This window comes from Dromaius novaehollandiae, chromosome 1 (genome assembly GCF_036370855.1).
Source record: "Dromaius novaehollandiae isolate bDroNov1 chromosome 1, bDroNov1.hap1, whole genome shotgun sequence".
NCBI classification, from domain to species: domain Eukaryota; kingdom Metazoa; phylum Chordata; class Aves; order Casuariiformes; family Dromaiidae; genus Dromaius; species Dromaius novaehollandiae.
The window spans coordinates 134,698,531-134,717,890 of record NC_088098.1 but is presented as its reverse complement, the minus strand read 5'-3'; the positions used below and the strand labels follow the sequence as shown (position 1 = coordinate 134,717,890).

Here is a 19,360-nt window from a genome sequence, read left to right as displayed (position 1 = left end):
GTCAGCTCATGCTTTCAGATTTCCTGCTCTTTGAAAATTAGACTTGAGAGTTTCTTTCATCTTACTGTAAGTGGGGAAAAAAAATGAAACATTTTTTTCTACTCAGTTTACGCATCTTCCCTTCCCACTCTCCTTTCCATGCTCCCTTGGCTCACACAGCAGCATCCAAAAAAAGACTTAAAAAAGAAAGAATACTGTGATTTCATCTTAAGCTTTTCTCTATGGACTTAACAGGTCTCCTGAATCTTGCGCTTGGAGCTGTTAAAACTTCCATGGAAGCTAGATAGTACAATACTTGGTGGATTTTTTTTTTCCTTTTAAACAAACTCTCAGCCTATTTTAACCAACGGTCCACTGGCCAAAATGAACAGTTAGTATCAGAGACATAGGGCTTTTGAAAAGAAGTTTTGAAACATGAATGCACTGAGGCAAGTATCTTCCAGAGACCCACTATAACTCTGATTAGGAATATGGCATCAGTATCCCACGCAACCCAAAGAAATACAATAACTTTGGCACTTCTGTCTTCATATGGGGTAGATTTTTGAGGGTCCTCTCTCACTAAAATATTCTAGGAAATGGGGCTATGCCAGAACATAGTTCTGGGCCTCTTTTAGCACTGCTCCTCCTTGGGCTACATTGTGAGTCTATGGAGAGGAGGAGAAAAAAGGCACCATTGCCAGGACAAGCCTTACGACAATTCATTACAAAAAGAAGGGGAAGCGAAGTTCAGACTGAAGTCCAGGTCAGGCTAATACAGCTGATATAAGTTAGCCACTACTAATCATTCTTAAATGCTTAAAGTGATCATGTAAGAGAAGTGGACTACTTCAAAGCAACTATAAAATAATTTATTTAAACCAGAACCATTTCTCTGTACAGCCCTCACATTTCTATTGGCTCAGAAAATCTACTTTGTACAACTACACTCAGCACAGCTTCACTTTTTTATAGAGGTGGTGATGGTGACAGATTAGCTTTCTTACAAATAAAACTCCCTAGCACAATGCTGACTTACCAAAACGTAGATTAAAAAAAATGCAAAAAATGAACTTTTAAATTGAAGTTTATATGAATATTTGGACTATGCTTGGCATAAATAATGATGGAACAAAGCCTCCAAGTCTTCAAAACATAATGTGACAAGTATTATCAGAAACTCCTTCAGCCACCTTATGTCCATATTTCATTTGGTACAAAAGAAGAAAAGACTTGTTGGAAAGTCAGAAATTAAATGTGGAATTTGGCAACACTCACAATCAGGCATGTCCAGAAACCTAACAAAACCACACAGAGAGCCACAATAATATATTCTCTAAAGAATATAAAAAGGAGTTTTAAAATATTTAAAATACTAAAAACATCACTAAAAGATGTTGTTTTTTGTAACGTGTGCACAATAATGCTTCCATAATCAGTACACTCATATTGCTCATTTTCCCGCTAGCTTTATCATTTCTAAACACGTCACATCTGGTCAGACATGACAGCTTCTGGCAATCCTACTGATGTATCTTTTAGGCCCCAGCTCTTCAAAATTCCTTTGAGGAACAGCACAAATGAGAACACATACAATACTTCGTCTGTGGGCAGTTGTTTTTTCCTGTCAACTAAGGCATCAGCTAAGGCGCGCTACGTCATGTATAGTTCAGAAAATGGAAATACTGCAATAAATTGCAGTAATTTCCTCTAAATTCTATGGAGCGTATAAGTATCTCAACTACACTGAAAAACTTCACAAACTCTTGCTTTTCCAGGTACTGTCCCATCTAGTATAACTGATTTTCTATAATTTTGTTAAAGCAAACAAGAATAAGTAAGCCATACTACAGACATATCCTACTATAGATTTTCTCTGAGATACTGAGAACACTATTTCAGCAGCCAGCAGAAGAGGACCTAGAATGGGAGAACAAAGAACCACTGCTTTAGTAAGGCACTGGTTGAACAACCTCTTGCATCAAACACTGAGCTAAAGTGCTCATCAGCAAAAGACAGTCAAAAAAGGCTGCAGCTCACACTTAAGCTGCCAAATAAACTTCTGAAGTCTTGTCTCAGTTCCACTATATACTACCTGAAATGAAACCGTCCTGAAGCTGATGCTGTGGCTGTGGTACACAAGGGGGGTTGAGCTCACAGTTGGAGGCAAACCCCTATGATTCATGCACGCAAGTGAGGACACCAGGATACATTTCATGGTCTTTGAGTTGATGTCTCCTACAAAAGATCTTTTGCTCAGACTGAACAACAACAAATTTCAAAGGACTTTGGGCACAAAAGAAATGCAACATTCCCAAACAATTGAGTCCTGTTAATTACTGTATAGTTTACAAAAGCCTACCTTTCCACAAAAGTACGGATTCTTTCCAAACTGTAATTTCACCAGGAATGTTTGACTGTAAGGAGCAAGTCCCTCATAATCATGAGCACCAATCTAATAAATACTAAAAGATTCACTCTTCTCCTCTCCTTTCTTGTTCACAAGCCACACCAGTGTCCTCTAACAAATTAATATTCTCTAAATCTGTACATCTGAGGAAACAACTTAATTGAACCTAGATATAATAAAACTATTAAATTTACCATTTATCAGAAAGCTCACATTTCAGACCAAAGACAATTTACTTCATAGTTTGCGAGTTTTTCAGGTAAAGTCAGTATGACTATTTGTGTGAGCTACCCTGATTGTGGCCTTCAAATAATCTGATCTAGTATTCAGCTGAAAATACGAAGTTCCAAACTCAAGTGTACTGCTCAGTTTTAAAGTTACTCTGTATTTGCCAAGGCCACTGGCCATGTTTCATATTGAGAACTAAAAACTGTCCAAATTTAACAACAGTTATTCTTCTACAGTGTCCTCTTATGACGTAAGATCTTTCCTCAATCTGCCAATATTCTTCTGCTATCAGTGGAAGTCCTGACTAGAAGCATTCATAGTACAAACTGTATAAATCAAGCAATTAACTTAAAAATGGGAATTTAGTCCTTTATTTCCCTCCAGTTGGCTCTAACTAGAGCCTGTTTCTGTTGATGTGTTATAAATGAAGTTCAAATCTGGAAGGTGCTAAAGAGGAAAACTGTGCTCACAAAAACTCTGTCTGAACTATGCAAGTGAACTATGGAATTGCATTAAGATATTAAAGTGATATTATTAAGATACTAATAACATTATTTCATTTGGTGTCTGACTGCCACAACAAAAGTAAAACAATAATACTAACTTGCAGTGCAAGAAGAAAACTGTAGTGGCCCCAATTTGTATCAGAGCAAACTTTGTTTACATGCTATTTCTTTTCTTCATCTTCTTTCAGAGCATTTTTGCTGTTCAGACTGTCTTCAGTAGTAAGTTATCAAATGTGTTTCCTCAATGAAGAAAAATATTTGGAGGCCCTCCTAAGCAAAGACATGTTTGCTGTTCCTTAGTTTAATTCAACAAATGCACTTCCAGTCACCCAATAGAGGGCCAAATCCTGCTCGCTTCATCCACGCAAAGAGTTAAAGGTGCATATTTTCCAGCTTTAGGAGGAACAACTGAAGCCATAAGCTTAAAGTTTAAGAATAGGAAAATGAACTTAAGCAATTCTGTCTTCTAACAACCATGTACATGGCTAGCCTATGCAAGTAAAAGGAAGAAGTGTATTTTGAGTAGACACACATATGCCAGCCTTACCTACCCTGCACAAATGACAGTGCTAAAGACCCAAACAATTTGCTTTGGAACTGGATAACAGTTACTCTGCATGCCTGAAGTTGTAAACTCTGTTTTGGCCATGGTGAAGCTCATTCTACCACACCTTCAGCACTACTTTTATTAATTCCAGCTAAGTCAAAACTAACCTGGGCTTGTACAATCACTTTCAATATGCTGGACAGACATGCCTTTACAAGGCTAGCAAATTACTTTACAGGTATTTCGTCAACATTTTTCCATAAATCAATGCAAGAGCAACAGATGTACCTCAGTATTGTTATAAATACTATCCATGCATGACAAAAGAGGCATATTTTCAAAGCAAAAATAAGTGCAACTATGAAAGCACACCTCCAGTACGCTGATCATTCCTCACACAGGCAGAGTGAAAAGGTAAAACTAAAATAAACCAAAAAAAAAAAAAGAAATCAAACCAATTATTCTGCTCAAGAAATGATTCTGAAAACATCGTACTTACAGCCATACAGGTTACCTCGCAGACTACATGAAAAGCGAGCAACAAAAAACTTAGGAGCTGAATCTACCCTCAGTGTACATTCCCACAGGAAACACACACAAGACAGCAAAACCTGTCCCAAGCTAGAGGCGCAGTCCCGATGGGATACCGAGTTAGCTCTCTATCGCAAACCGCATTCGAAACCCACTGACGTGCCAGTCAAATTCTATTTCGAAGTTCTTCGCTTTGAAGTTGAATAATGAAGTTTAAAATATATTAGTAATCTTAACCGCTGCTGTTTAAGCGTTGGCAGTAAGGCTAAAAACCAGAAGGAAACCCTTCCACCAACACCGCAACTGGGATCGCGCCCGGGAACCAGGGAAGCCCCTGGCGCCCAGCGGAGAAACCCCACTGCGGCCGCGGGCGGCTCCCGGCGGGGGCGGCGCCCCCCTCCCCCCCGGGCGCGAGCGGCCGCGAGACCCAACGGCCTCAACGGCCGCCGCCCCCTCCTCCACGGGGTGCCCACGGCGCATTTTATCCTCGCAGAGGGGACTCCGTCCCCAGCCAGCGCCCCGCCGCACTGTGTTTTCCACGGTCCCATTCAAAGGGGAAGGACCGGGGCAGCCCCAGAGTTTGGCTGTGCGGGCGCGACCGCGGAGGGGAAGACGACACCTCCTCACGGCGCGGGCCGAGGGGTCGCGGCCGGCCCGAGGGCTGCGGGCTGGGGCCACCGCCCGGCTCGCGAGCGGCTTTCCGCAGGACCCGTCCGCTGCCGCCCCGCTCATCGCTGTCCGCTTTCTACCTTCCCTTCGGGGAAGGCGATGGGAGGGAGGAAAGGAAAGAAAAAAGCCGGCGAGACAACCCGTCACTCACCTCAGCCCAGCAACTCAGGACGACTCCCACCTCCACAGCCGGCCACTTTGCCAGTCCCTCCTCGCCCTCTAGCCCTCTCCGCCCGCGGCCGAGCAGCCGCTCACCTGGCCCCGGGGGAGCGCCCGTGCCGTGCCGTGCCGTGCCCTACCGCCCCGCCGCCCTTCCCGCTCGACACTGGGCGCAGGAGGCGCCTCAGCCGGCCCCGGCAGCTTTGGCAGCCGCTGGACGCGGCGCAGGGGGCGGAGGCAGGGAGGGAGGTGCCGCGAGAGGCCGGGAGGGAGCCCGGCGCGGGGGCCGCCTGGGAGCGGTCCCGCGCCCCCTCCGCCAGGGCACCCGGCGGCGGCGGCGGGCGCCTTCCCGCCCAACGGCCCGGGGTGGGGGATGGCGGGCGGCGGCCCGCGCCCGCGGTGCAGCGGCTGAGGCGTGTGGCTGCGCGCCGGCAGGTCGTGAGGGTTTCGGGGCAGCCGGCAGGGCAGGGTGGGTGAGAGAAGGCGTGGGGGCACTTCGTAGCTAGATATAACAGGCTCGGGGGGAGGCGACGACGAAACAACCACTATTCAAATGAAACGGTTTAAAATTCCCTTGTGAGCAGTCGTGTTCAGTATGAAAACGGCTTTAGCTTGTTTAGCTCACTTTACTTTTAAAACAACTTAAGTGCGTTAAGCCCTGATGTAAACATACTTACTCAGGCCTTAAGTCGTTTTAGTTTACCCCGGTTGGAAAGCGATGCCTTTGGTCAATTCGGAGTATTTGCTCTTGATGACTGTGTAAATGAACCTCATTTAACCATCAGAAGCACAGCGGTAAGCTGCAGCTGTGGCCCTTCTCATCCTTATTTTTAATTTGAGAGGAAGCACGTTCTGAAAACGCAGCATTTTCGATGATGTCTTAGGAAACGTCTTAATATACCAAAACGTTTAGGACTTGCTCACTGCATGTGGGCTGGAGCTTTGGATGAGCGGGCATGAACTTTCTAGTCAAGTTGAGGCAGTAAAGTACGGAAGTGATGGCTCATCTTGCGAGAGGCTATAAAAATAAATACATTTTAAAGCAAGTATATAGTGACTCCACTAAAAATTAACAACAGGTTTATACTTAAATACATACATATATATGTATTTATCTGTCCTTATCTACCAATTGTATATATGTGTGTATTATATATAATGTGTTATATTTCTGTGTTAATGCCATAAACGAAATGTAAATTCCGCATTAGAATCAGTTTTACAGTAGGCTGGATTACTAATCCTGTAAAACATGAATATTAAGATCAGTGACAATTCATGAATTATGATGATCACACGTGTAAATCATAATCTTTTTCCGTTTCTTTTCTAAAGAAAGGGACTTATACTGGAAATTTTTATCTATAAATTTTTTTAGTTGACAAATGTCTCCCCCAGACAAAAGTATCTGAGCTGGATTTACACATGTAAATCACAGGAATGTTTTAAAAGATCAGTGTGGAATTATATGAAAGTTAAAAGCAAAAATTAAACGAAAGTCAGAAGGAAAGAAGATCATCTTATTAAATCAATGCTTTCATAATTTCATATGCAGCAATGTTTTCGGTAATCTAGCAGTTACCTGGAGAGTTCAAGTGAATGGCATCTTTTAATACCATTTGTATTACACGCGATTTCATTGCAGAATCACATTTAATACATGTAAGATGTAATTTCTCAAGTCAAAAAACGTGGGTTCCCTGAAACATGCCCAAGTTTGTTTCCCTCCCCCACCCCTTTATTTCCATTTCAGGAACTTCCGTTTTTCTCTGGAGTCTGCAAAAGCTGCCAACGGTTTGTGATGGGCTTGATGGGCTTGGGCTTTTACCTATTGTCCTGGCAACCTGGTTTTCCAATCAATATCATGAGAGAGAAACAAGTCAGCTTTGAGATCCAAAGATTGGACAAAAAATTTAGTTTACACTAGAGTTCTGGGTTTCTTGAAGATCAGTGCAATCCCTGCACAACCAGTGCAAAGGAGGCTTTGGTGCAGTAAGGGGAAACTAGTAGTTTTTTGGTTCCCAGAGCAGCAACCCTGCTACTCTTGGATTAATTACTACCTTTAATGATTTAGCTTATACACCAATAAGTGGATTAGAGAGGAAGAGCAAGGAGTCCACTGGGGTTCACGTGGAATGTGGAAAAACTGCCTGGAAAATGAGGTGGGATGATCTCCACATGGTTTCAAAGCTGGCAGAAATTGGGGAGCTCGTAGATTTGTACCAAGGGAATTCATCTCCTTGTTTGTTAAATGAGCAGCAAGCTGAATACTAATCTGAGGAGAGATGCTTAGAAGACAGACTGACCTACAGGGCATAACCAGGGAAAGCAGGTCACACTGCACATCTTTTGGGAAAGGCTGAAGCTTTAGTCACCACAAACCCTTCTTCAGTGCAGTGAGGAGAGCAAAGGGACAGGTTCTACAAACTCTAGGTAGAACAGATCTCCTTGAGGATGCAGGGTACTCTGTGATGAATCCACATGATGAGTAGGATTTCATAGGAAAATAGTAGTAAAGGAGAGTTAGATAAAGAGGATTGTTTCATTTTGCCTAGTTATGTGGTGTGCTTTGGATGCTTTGGTGTTTTATTGGAGCACAAGGCCTGTGCTTTTGCAGTTCCTCACAGAGGGAAAAACAGGAGTCATTTGCCTTTCTCTGCTTTGGCTAGTGGGGTATCTTTAACTTCCTTGAATGTTTAAGTAACTCGAATTGTTTTCTCCCTACCTTATACCTTCCTGTGTAAATTATCTCTTCTTTTCTTTAACTTCTGATCTGGATGTCCAAGATGAATATTGTCCTGAAGTTAATGCTAAGTGGGTAAAACATGATTGTATTGTTTATCTGTGAAAAGACTTGTCTAGGGGTTCTATGTCAGTGCTCTTTTGGCACATCCCCAAGCAGTGTGCTTTACATATATGGTTTAGGGATGTCATTATGTATATGTTTTTTGTTCCTGAAACAGGAGGAAGGACTGTTAATTGTAGCAGTGACTTTTGAGTCATTTAAAAAAAAGAAAGCACTGCAAAAGTCTGAATGAAGGATTAACAAAATGGCACCATTGAAAGCCCTAGTATTCCTGCCTCTACTAGGAAGAAATTACAACTGGTACAACCAGCTTTTATAAACTCATGGAATGACTATAAAGCATCTAGCCTGTCATGTAGGAACCCTTTTGTCCTCAGTGTACTCCTTGCCCCAGTGTAATGGAATTTTATTAAAATACATTAAAGCTATTCACTGCTTTTCACTAGAACTATCTTTAGTTAATATTTTCTTATATAGCATTATAGATGTCACTGAGTAGAATGTCTAAGACCATTTTCATAAAGCTACCAGAAGTACATGTATTTTACCTATTTTCCATACAAGTTAAAAGGGTACTGATGGAAAAATGCACATTCAGCTAGAGTTCAGAAAGACAGTATGTTTCGTATTTGAAGCTGATCAAAGTATGGCATCATTTTCTCCTTTTCTCTCTTAAAAGCAAAATGCTAAAATAGTAAATTGATTTAGATTCATGTAGCCATTTCAAAGCTCTTGAAGTTTTAAAATGACAAGAGGTAGAATGTGAGCACATCTGGTATTCAGAAAATCACAGCCAGCTTAGAATAGCTGAGTTGTTCTGTTTTTCTTTGGGGAGGTTCCTGGTAGCCTAAAGCAGTTTAGGAGAGGCTCAAGAAAAAACAAAAACAAACAAACAAAAAGGAGATTGACATTTTGGCAGCAATTCAAAGATTTGAAGGTTTTTGAAGGATTGCAGATGATCATTTTCTGCAGCTTTCTGTTATTTATGCCTGGTTTAGCTCTTAGGTGTCCAAAAATACTGTTTTTATGGGATTTTCAGCTTCATAATAGTTGAAATTGCTGTAGGTCAAAGTTTAAAGTGTAGCAGGAAAAAATGGTCAAAAATTTGTCATGCTTTAGTCCCAGCTGTCCTGGTGCTCAAGGAACACTTTGGAGGCCTATCAATCTTATGTAGTGTGTTGCATTAGAAAATCTTTACTCCAAAAATATTTTCCTGCCACTTTGTGAGAATGCATAGTCTATGCAAGATACATGTACCCTGATGCCACTTTGGAATACTTAAATGCTCTGAAATGCATATGGAAAAAGTCTTGTTTGATAGGTAGTTGCCTAGAATTAGTTGCCTTTAGTTTCTTTGTCTTGTTAAAATTATACTAAATATATGAGTATTAGACTTGCAACCTATGTTACTTTTATTTCAAGTAATGAGTCAAAGGTTATGTTTCAGGAATGCTTCATTCTCCCAGTTAAGTGAATTCTGGGAACACACAAACTTTGGAAAACCGCAACACAAATCAATTGTAAGCCTCATCAGGCTTACAGTTTTTATATTTACTTGTATGTAATTTGTATCAGACCCTACAGCAGAGGATAGGAGAGATAAGAATGAAAAATACTCTCTCAGTTTCCTCTGGCACTGCCTTCATCTTTTCCACTTCTCTGTTTCATTCTCTGTCATTTATATCCCTTTCTTTTCTCTCTCTCAGTTTTGTATTTCTTCTCAGTTTTGTTTTGCTTTCTCTGTCCCCCCCACCCCCAAATTCAGTGCACTGCTGTGCTGAATTAAGTAAGAACTTCCTTGTAGGCACTAACTATGAGTAGGTATTGTTGTAATGCTACATATTCATCAGGATTTAATGCTTCAGTAGCTGGAAGATTAGTTATTTTTAGGCAGAATATAAGAAAATAATGGAGAAATAGAATAGAAATAACATATGAAAGACTAATAGGATTAGCAGAAGCATTCAGAGATTTCATTTCTCCTTGTGGAGAAGTGGTGGAACCTTCTCCATGAAAATGAATGGATAAATCTGCTCTGTATTGTGCCAGGTCCTCTAGAAATCTGATCAGTACTCAGGTATTGTCAGATGTCAGAACTGGCCACTGTTCCAGGCCTTGTTAAAGCCCCTACAAAGTTTTCTGTACACTGTACTGCTTCCTCTTTGCAAGCAAACCTTCTGTGTTGCCTTGTCTTCTCTCCTGAGACACGTCTTGTGCCATGCTGTGCATCCTAGGTCCACTTCAGCAAAAGTGCGCCATCAGATGTACTTCTGTCACAGATTTGCAAGGAATCAGGAGAGACAGATTGCCAGGTGAAGTCTGGAGGAGGTGGTCTTTGATACATGTTTGGTAGAGGAGGGTACCTTTAATGCTTCTGAAAACTTCTCTGGGGTAAATCTAACCTTTAACTGTTGCAACACTTTTTAGCCTTTTTACTGCTTGGAAAAGACTTTGAGTCTGTTGGAGTCTGTTTGAGGAAAACACTTTTAGTCTGTTGAGGAACATCGTATTCATGCCACATATGGTTGCAGTTCTTCAGAGCTAAGCTAAGCCTCTGCCACTGTATCATGCTGTATTGTTTCAATGCCTTCTCAGACAAAAAATGTAAATAGTTCGTCTGCTGAGAGTCTGACTACTCCTGCCATTGAATTGTCAACTAAAGACATCAACAAGTACAAATATATCCTAATATATTACGTACAGTGTGAGCTGATAGGGAGGCAATCACAGGAGCTGTGTGACCTGTCCAGCACTCAGCAAGCGTACTGGAGATCAGCTGAAAGAAAGGCTGTGCTTACTGCACTTACTGTGATACAGTAAGCTTTGTGCCCTCAGAATATAGTGGATTGCACAGACTCCACAGTAGCTACTTGCACAGCATTATCACACTAGAAAAATAGAGTAGTGATGCAGCTTGCGTTCAAATGCATAAGAGGCTACATCAACTTAAATTGGCTTCTGCCTCATGTCATTCGATAGTAACAGAATTTCAGCTGTGAAGGAGTACATTTATGTTCTTCTGATCTTGATCCAGATAGTCACGGGCACTTAGTTTAGTCATTTACAGCAGCTCAAAGGACCAATCTCTTAATCAATTAGAGGAAGTTGAGGGATGCTAACTGCTGCTTAGAGACCATTACAGCAACCAGGAATAAGTAAGGCATAGAAATTTCTCAGCTACACCGCCTTCATTGCTCACAAGGAGAGACTGTAGTGTAGGAGTCACTTTGCAGGCTCTGTATCCCTTCAGTTCATCTTCCACTTGTTGGTGGGAACTGTAATGAAGCCCAGCATCTGGGCCCTGAAAGTAATTCTGTTTATTTCCAGGTCTCTAATGATTAAAAGCATACCTTGCTTATTGTGAGCGATGATTTCTGCGCTCCCACTACCATGACAGCAATAGAAAACAATGTGTGAAGCACCTTGCATTGACATCATTCTAACAAGCAGTGGACTTGTGTCCACTCTAACTTAGCCATTTTGTGTGCAGTCTCAACAGAAAGGGTAAACAGCTGAGTGAGCTTGGAACTGAAGAACAACTTACCCCTAGCGATGACACATTGGCAATGCAGGTTTGGTAAGCTTAAAGTGTTCCTTCTTGTGTATGTGTGTATGGAAGTCCACATTCTGCCTTTGTCTGTCCAACATGTGACAAACTGCATGTTCTTTTGAACAGAATCTGGCTGATAAGAATCAACCAGTTGCAGAATTTGCAAGTGCTGAAATCTAACTGCAGGGAAGGGAATTGCCTCAAAGTATCTTTTCCCTCTTCACTCAAATCAGTTTCATTTATTAGGAGAAAATACTGTGCAATTTACAGAACAGAAAAGATCTACTTAATTGGTATCTGCAATTATTTATTTAAACTGTGTATTATTCAAAACTGGGTAGTGTCCAGTAATGTATTCACATAGAGAAACTAAATGGAATTGATTGGTAATGACCTAAGACCCAGGGCTAAGTAGAGAACTTCATTCCCAAAGCGTATTTTTATGGCTTTGTTTAGCTGAAAAAAACCCTGAAATCTCTGCATATTCACTTAGATGCCAGTACTCCATCTGTACAGTTCTGGGACTACACCGCATCTTGGCAGTGTCACATGCAAGCCAAAGGCAGAGTCCCATGAACTTACCAAGAAAATGAAGAATATAGCAGATTCAAGGCACAAGCATGGAAAACTGAACGATAAAGAACTTTTCAATCCCATTAGTTTTGTAATCTTTTTGAGAAAACACCAAAAAAAGGTTTGTCTTAATTCAGATTGCTCACTGCCTGCGTGCCTGTGCAACACTGAATACTGGCTATGGGGAACAGCAAGTGACATACGCAGGCTTGACAGATGATATTCCTTTGGAGAAAAGCAAGCGAGCTGTGATTCTCTTGGAGTCATAGCTAAACTTTTCTCCACAAGCAAAATGATCATATTAATAGCGTCTTAAATAAAGCTAATAATTCATAGAGCCAGGAGGCACTCCATAAATTTGCTGATCAAAGGACATCTAATTTGAAAAGAGAGATATGGATGTCATAAATTGGTGTTGATTTAAGTGTGGTCATGTATCCTGCTGGTAAAGAAGTACTGGTTTGCAAGGGTTTGACAATATTCAAACAGTTCATTTTCACTTGTTTTCAAAAAGATTGCACATAGATACTCCAACAGTGACTCCAATAAAGTCAGTGGCTGAATTCCCATTAACTTCAGTGGGACAAGAATTTCATATTATTTCCTCTAATTGGTTTGGGATTTATTATTTTTTTTCTTCAAACTCTCTCTCTCTCTCTTTATTTATATATGTTTGCATATATATGTGTTTTGTAGTGAGACATGACGTTACTGTGACACATCACATTGCAACATTCATTTCATATTTGTAATTTATGTGTCCAAATGGGACTTGTTCTAGTGATGTACCTCATGTCTCCATGGACAGTAGAGAAAAAAAGCAACCATTTTTTGGTGAACACAGAGGGAAAGGGGAGGGAAGAGAGATGATGGGAGAGATGAAGTCTGTTTCCCTTTTCATTTTTGATGTGAAAATAAGATGATGTTTCACAGAGGAGCTTGACAAGACAGACTTGTCCTGTGCTTGCTTTCCAAACTACTTGCTTTACCCCTTAGCTATTCCTAGTCTGCAGGATTGGAGGTTGTTTTGCCCTGTGATATGTATGTACATGGTCAATCCCAGGGAGTCTGAGTAGACTATTCTTTTATAAAGTACTAGGCATAAAGTTAGAGGAATGACTATTTCAATGAATCACATGAAGGTTACATGATTTATGTCAAATCTAGCCAATTTAAAAACAAAATGAAAAGCCCTTCTAATGATTTCCGTGGCTCTAGATTTTGTCTTTTCGCATTTTTTTTCTTCTTTGCCACATTAAAAGTTTGTGTGAACAACACAAGAATACAATTGGATGTATAAAGAAACAGATAAAATGGCTAGACTGAAAGCTCTGTTTCATGTATAAATGTAACAAAAAAATGCTAGTTTTGTTCTGTAATCTCATATACTATTTATAACAGTTACATAAACTACACAACATCATGTAAAATTAGGTAAGGTGCTTTTAAGCTGATGGTAACACTGAAGTTTAAATAAAATCATCTATGAGGTTTCTAGGTTTTGTTCTGCTTTCAGAATTGCAAAGATGTAACAATGCGTGAGCAATTTTAGATAAGAAAATGGTATAGACTAGCTGTGATGCTAAAAGGAATTAAACATATCAAGGGAGGAGGATCTTAAATGTAATCTTAGATACATATTTAGCACAAAGTTGAGAGCTTTGTGAAAAAGAGTTTGAAATTTGTGCCTGACTAACAAATCCATATCTTACAAAAGACTCTTTGGACTAGATATACCTAACGTTCTAATAGAATAACTACTTATTAATACTCTTTTGTCAGAAAGTAGCACATAGGCGTGCATACCATGAGCACGGTGTTTGCTGAGTATTAGCTGAACCAATATGTGAAAGAAATCTCTTAGATATGTAATCATTAAGTAAGGAGGTTTAGTCTATCCAGCTGTGTGATTTTACACATGTTGTCAAATACTAAGTACAACACCCAAGGCAGGATTTTCTTTTCACTATTGCAGTTTACTAATAAAAAAAAAGAGCAAATGTAGTATCTTCTCTACTGAAGGTACAAGAAGGATATTAAAATGAGAATAATTATATCTATGTAGTTCATTTCTAAGCCTCACCTTACCCAGTAAATATTCATTTCACTATTTTTTCGGAGAAAACATGTTTTTGGAGTTGTGTCTTGTATTATTACTGAAAAGAAGTAAGATTTGTGTTCAGCATGACATTTGGCCATTTTGAATTCCATGTTCAAGGTCCTCCTGCTTACAGACACACAAGCATGTCATATCTGACTGTTTTGCAGTTCAATCTCCATTAAATTCAGACTGCAAAATGGGAGAAAGGGCAGGAGGCAATTCCTTAAGTAGCCAGGCCAAAATAGAAGAGAATTCTTTGACGCTGTTTTATTTAACAAAATTGCATGTTACTTATATGAAGAATAAGTGCTTATATATAGAGGTGGTATGACCATTCTGGTCTGTTCGGTGATCAGCCCTTCAATACTTCACCCTCTGTATATGTTTTAATGCACTGCTCCATTTTGTGGCATTCGAGCCTTCATTATTACCTGTATAGAGTTAAAAGCAAACAGACAAGGGGCAACGGGCACTCATTGAAATACAAGAAATTCCATTTAAAGAAAAGAAAAACTTTTCTATGGTGAGGTTGATTGAACCCTGAAGCAGGTTGCCCAGAGAGGTTGTGGACTCTCCATTTTTGGGGATACTCAAACCCTGACTGGACATGGCCCTGAGCAACCTGCTCTAGCTTGCCCTGCTTGAGCGGGGTGGGGTTGGACTAGAAGGTGCCTTCCAACTCCAGCTTTTCTGAGGTTCTGAGATTCTGTAAAAAGAATTGCTGCTAACATTATCCTTTCCCTGAATATAAAAATCTACTATTGGCCAAGCAAAGGATGATGATCCTCTAACTGTAAAAAACATGAAGGTGGTGAAATATACCCATATACCCAAAAGCCCAGAGCAAGGTGCTAATGACCATTATGGGAAACTGAAAAGAAGAGTTGCCAAAGAAAGCAATTCTGAAGAGAACACCTGGAAAGGACTGTAAACCTCTCAATTCTCTATTTATGATACTTGCTCTCCTTAAATTGTACCAACATTTGTATTTCCATGAAACAAACATATTTTAAGGGAGTTGTAACTTGTCTATAAAAAATCAGTCTCTGTGGATCTTGGCAAATGAATTTTCATCCTGGGAACATTTCACATTTTTGCTTTTCTTGTTTTAAAACTTGATTTACAGAAAAGCTATATTAAGCTCTGAAAGTTTTCACTGACTTTAGCAATTCCAAATTAATTGTTCTTCTTTAGCAATACCTTCATCATAACATGAGCTGTTAAAGTAAGGTCAAGGAGGTTATTATGCCCCTGTTGATTCCCAGGTTTATGTAACTTGTAAAATAACAGAGAAGGATTTCTGTTCATCAGAGGACACTTTTCCAATGTGTAATATATATTCCCTGTTGTATATCTTTCAGACACTGTGGAAAGGATTGTAGCTTTCATGCCAAACCCTTTCCTCCCTGACAACACTATTTTTTCTTATTTTCTTAAGAGGAAAAACTGTGTTAATAGGTGTCATGTCTAAACTCTGTTCTTGACTTTGCAATATCCTTTAAAACAAACACGTGCACTTGAGTTGTAACATAAAAGAGAGAGATGGTGACAGGCAGAGTGAAATGTGAGAAGCCATCATATTTTGAGGAACTACAAGGAGAATCTTCTTCTGATGTCCCAGAGGAGATTTTCTTTCCCCTAGTTTAACTTTATAATTCATTCTACTGGTTTACAGCATGGAATTCTGCCTATATGCTACAGCAGGAAGCAATCAAACTGGGGTAGGAGGGTGAACTTTCACAAATTGCTGCAATACTTTTACGACTTTAATTCCACTGAGCATATTCCATTTCAGCCTCATTCATTTTTCAATCTTTCAGTAGTTTGGAGGTGAGGAAAGTAGTTCCTAGAAGATCAGATTCTCCATTTTATACAGCAGAAATCTGTTTCACAATTTTTTTTTAAATCATACTAGAGTTTTTGGGAGGAGAGCTAGAGTTTGAAAGATTGTCAGTTCAGAATGTCAAGAACCTTTCCCGCATTGCCCCCAGATGTCTGGGTGGCAGGATTATAGACATTTGAAAGTCACGAATAATACTAGTAATACTGGTATTCTGCAGGAAGATTAAGATAATGGAGATATCTGGTTTTCCAAAGAATTTAGTCTATATAGGCTTTACAAAAATGATTTCTGAAGCGAAGTTTGGAATTTCAAGTGGCAGCCTCTGGGGCAGGCTTTGTGCAGCTAGACAATCTAATACAGGTCAGCTGTCCTTAAGTCTAGTTGAAGGATATTATGCATGGTATAAGCCATCACATAGAAATAAGATATGGTTAGTCATCTTAGACTGGGATGCATTGAAATCACTAGTTGCATGTCTGACGTCTGCTGGAAAAGGACAATAAAATGGTAGACAGCTATTTTATTGTTCATTTATAGATCAAAGATAACATTTCAGCATTTTTGTGCACAGCAGTTGCCCTGTACTAAACATCTTTTTATTTAATCTTTTAAAATGTTAAAGTGATGCTAATATGTCATTGTTTGTGGTACCAGAAAGCTCTTTGGCTAAGTGAACCACATGAGCTTTAATAAACCTCAGCAATGCCCATTGGTGGTAATTTGACCGATATTCTGAATGTTTTGTGCAGAAATCCACTTCTTGTTTCTACCTAGGTCAAATAATTTGCAGTATTAAATATTAAACAACCTATAATATAGGCTGATTGAGATAAAAAAAGAAGCACATAAAGCCTCAAGTGCCAGGAAATTAACATTTTCTTTTTCCCTTACGTGCCTGTCTCCTCAAATAGTTTGGACAATCTTCTTAAAAGTTCTAGGTTTTTCACGAAACTTAATATATATAAAAAATCCCTTTTCCAACTGAAATGAGTCACTTCAATAAAATGTGCTTTATAATAACCTATTACATTTGTGTCAAGGGAAAAAAAACTTTCTTTTATTTTAAGAATTACAACTTTTTGGCTGTGGAGCTGTTCTACTTTGAATCTCATAGCAAATATTTTTGGCCTTGAAATTCCTTCTTCCAGACTTCTTTGCTATTAGCTCTGTTTTTCAGATATTATATCTAGTTATCTAGAGCAGAACCTCCACTGCAATAAGCAGAGTGAAACTCCACTGAGGTTGAGGGAGAAAAACCTTTCAGACAACAACTCTCAATATGATTTTAGGCTCTTTTATCTTTTCTGCAGATGCTTTTCTGCTTCTTAGGCCTTGCTTATTGCTTGCTTGCATTACTTATTAAACATTATTTTGAACCACTTTGTATATCCCCAGTTCACCATTGTATTTGCTTTTCCTTCCCATCCTATTTTGCTGTTCAGTTGAACTGCAGTAATTTGGCCTGCAGTGGAAGACACGAGATTTTAACTCTCCTAAATCCAGTTTTGCATAAATGGAACTCACTTTAACATTGAATTTGATGTGACCCATATGCTAATTACTGTACTAAAATCAAATTAGGAGTCCTTACTCACACATATCTTACAGCTGAGCAGTGCTTTCCTTGCCTTTCACAATATATTTAAATTCTTAGCAAGATTCTCCTTGTGGCAAGCAGTCCAGGCTGTATCTCATGTTCTAAAAAGGATGATATTGCTGTATTTTTTATGATAAAGAGCAACTGTAAGCTTTTGCTTTAGGTTACCTTTTTATAGGTAAAAAAAAAAAGTCTTCAGGAGAAAGCAGTGTTTGTATTTTACAGCTCACCTTGCCACAGTGACATGGACAAACTAGTACTGTCTTTGCATGTAAAGTTACAAAAGGTACAGATTTAGAGAAATCAAAGACAGAATTTTCCATAACTTCATGCAACCCCAGATTTTGCCCCAAAATCAAATTTTGGTCTGTTGCAAGGCGAATCCGCTTACATTCTGTGTTTTACATCAAGTCCTTGCTCAGTGTTGTAGCTTCGAGACCAGGCAACTGACTGGTCTATTAAAACACCGCAGCTATGAAAACTGTGTGCAACAGGAATGTTGCATAGTGCAACTGTGGTGCATCCTTGCAAAGATCAGAAATAATTTTATGAGCTACATTTGAATTTTTTTCAAAGCTGTTCCGTCTCGGGCTATTGCCTTTTATAACTTCAGTGCTAATAGCAAACTGCTAAGTCCGCAGCTAGATCACAGAAAAGGACGGAGGTAGGCATGCTGGAAGAACTTCTAGCTAGCTTCTGCAGGCTCATGAATCAGAAAGAGTTCTTCTGTTTCACCTGACTGAGCTGCTTCCTCTGGACTGTGAGGGCCTCAGCTTCACTCATGTTCAGGATGTTTAGACTAAAAGGCCAGGTAATTTTCCTTTTTCCAGGTAATATGTCTTTCTTTTTAATGAAAAACTGCAGAATGCAATTGACAGACAAAATTGAAAATATTGATAAGGAAATTTGCTCCTTTCCTGCTGGAAGTAAAAGGCTCTGCCACCTTAATCATATGAAGTACCACCTTGCTTGTGTTTGATCACAATAGTAGGGAAGGTTGTATTTCAATAGGAGGAAATACGGGGAAGGGTAGTGGCACTGGACCTGCAGTGCAGAAAAGTAAAATTAAAACAACTGCAATTGGTATGTCAGTTTAACTTATCAATTTCCTTCATTTTCCATGAAGTTCTCCGCAGAATAATTGACTTCTTTTAGACTATCAGTTCCATCTCTGTGGTTAGGTACACATTATGAGTTCAGGGAGAAGGAAGTTAATTTTCCATTGTACAGTGTTTTACAAGATTGCATTAAGAAAATGATATCTTTTGTTGTTGCTTTTTGTCATGTCAGAACAGTTATTTCCAGTCTTACTCTAGGTGCAAAACTGTTAACAAAATTTTGCCAAGGTTCCTCATCTGTAGTTCCTAAACTTGTTTTTTTTCCTGTGAGGAAAAGAACTTAGCCTGGCCCTGACTCAAATCTGGATGTCACATAATTTTCTAAAATATATTATCTCCAAGATTAAATTAACATTTATCAAGGTCCTGAATCTTTATGTTATTGTGCAATAAATAGATCCCAAATAATAGCCTGTATATTGCAAGTATAGTTCACTCCTGTGCAAAAGGCCAGGATGAAGCCTACACATACTTTATGGAGGTGCATACCTGTTTTGAGAACTTTGATGTCATTTGAGTGATTCCTAGGCCTTGGGCTGATCTTCTGCACGTGGGTGAAATTCATTCTTTGTATTTGCATTTTGGATACAGTATTTGGACCTAGTGCTGTCTTTTGGAGAGAAAATACATTCATTGCTTAGGAAAGTAGTTGACTGCCTTGGACACGACTCATGTTCAAGTATCTCAGTCTGACCTTTATGCTGAGATAGTTACATGGCAAAAATAAAGTACTATATAGTTCT

At 39.5% G+C, this 19,360-nt stretch overlaps 1 protein-coding gene across 7 annotated transcripts in view; it reads right to left on the bottom strand.

Moving 5' to 3' along the window:
* ADGRG2 (adhesion G protein-coupled receptor G2) overlaps positions 1–5,462 on the bottom strand; it is a 68,143-nt gene extending 62,681 nt beyond the window's left edge. For 3 of the 7 annotated variants that reach the window (XM_064499272.1, XM_064499281.1, XM_064499289.1), the window contains exon 1: positions 5,022–5,462. The gene's annotated coding sequence lies outside the window, so the exon portion shown is untranslated. The remainder of the gene's footprint in view (positions 1–5,021) is intronic. The other 4 variants (XM_026120782.2, XM_064499262.1, XM_064499295.1 and 1 more) reach the window with 2 other exon arrangements.
* Between the last annotated feature and the right edge of the window lie 13,898 nt (positions 5,463–19,360).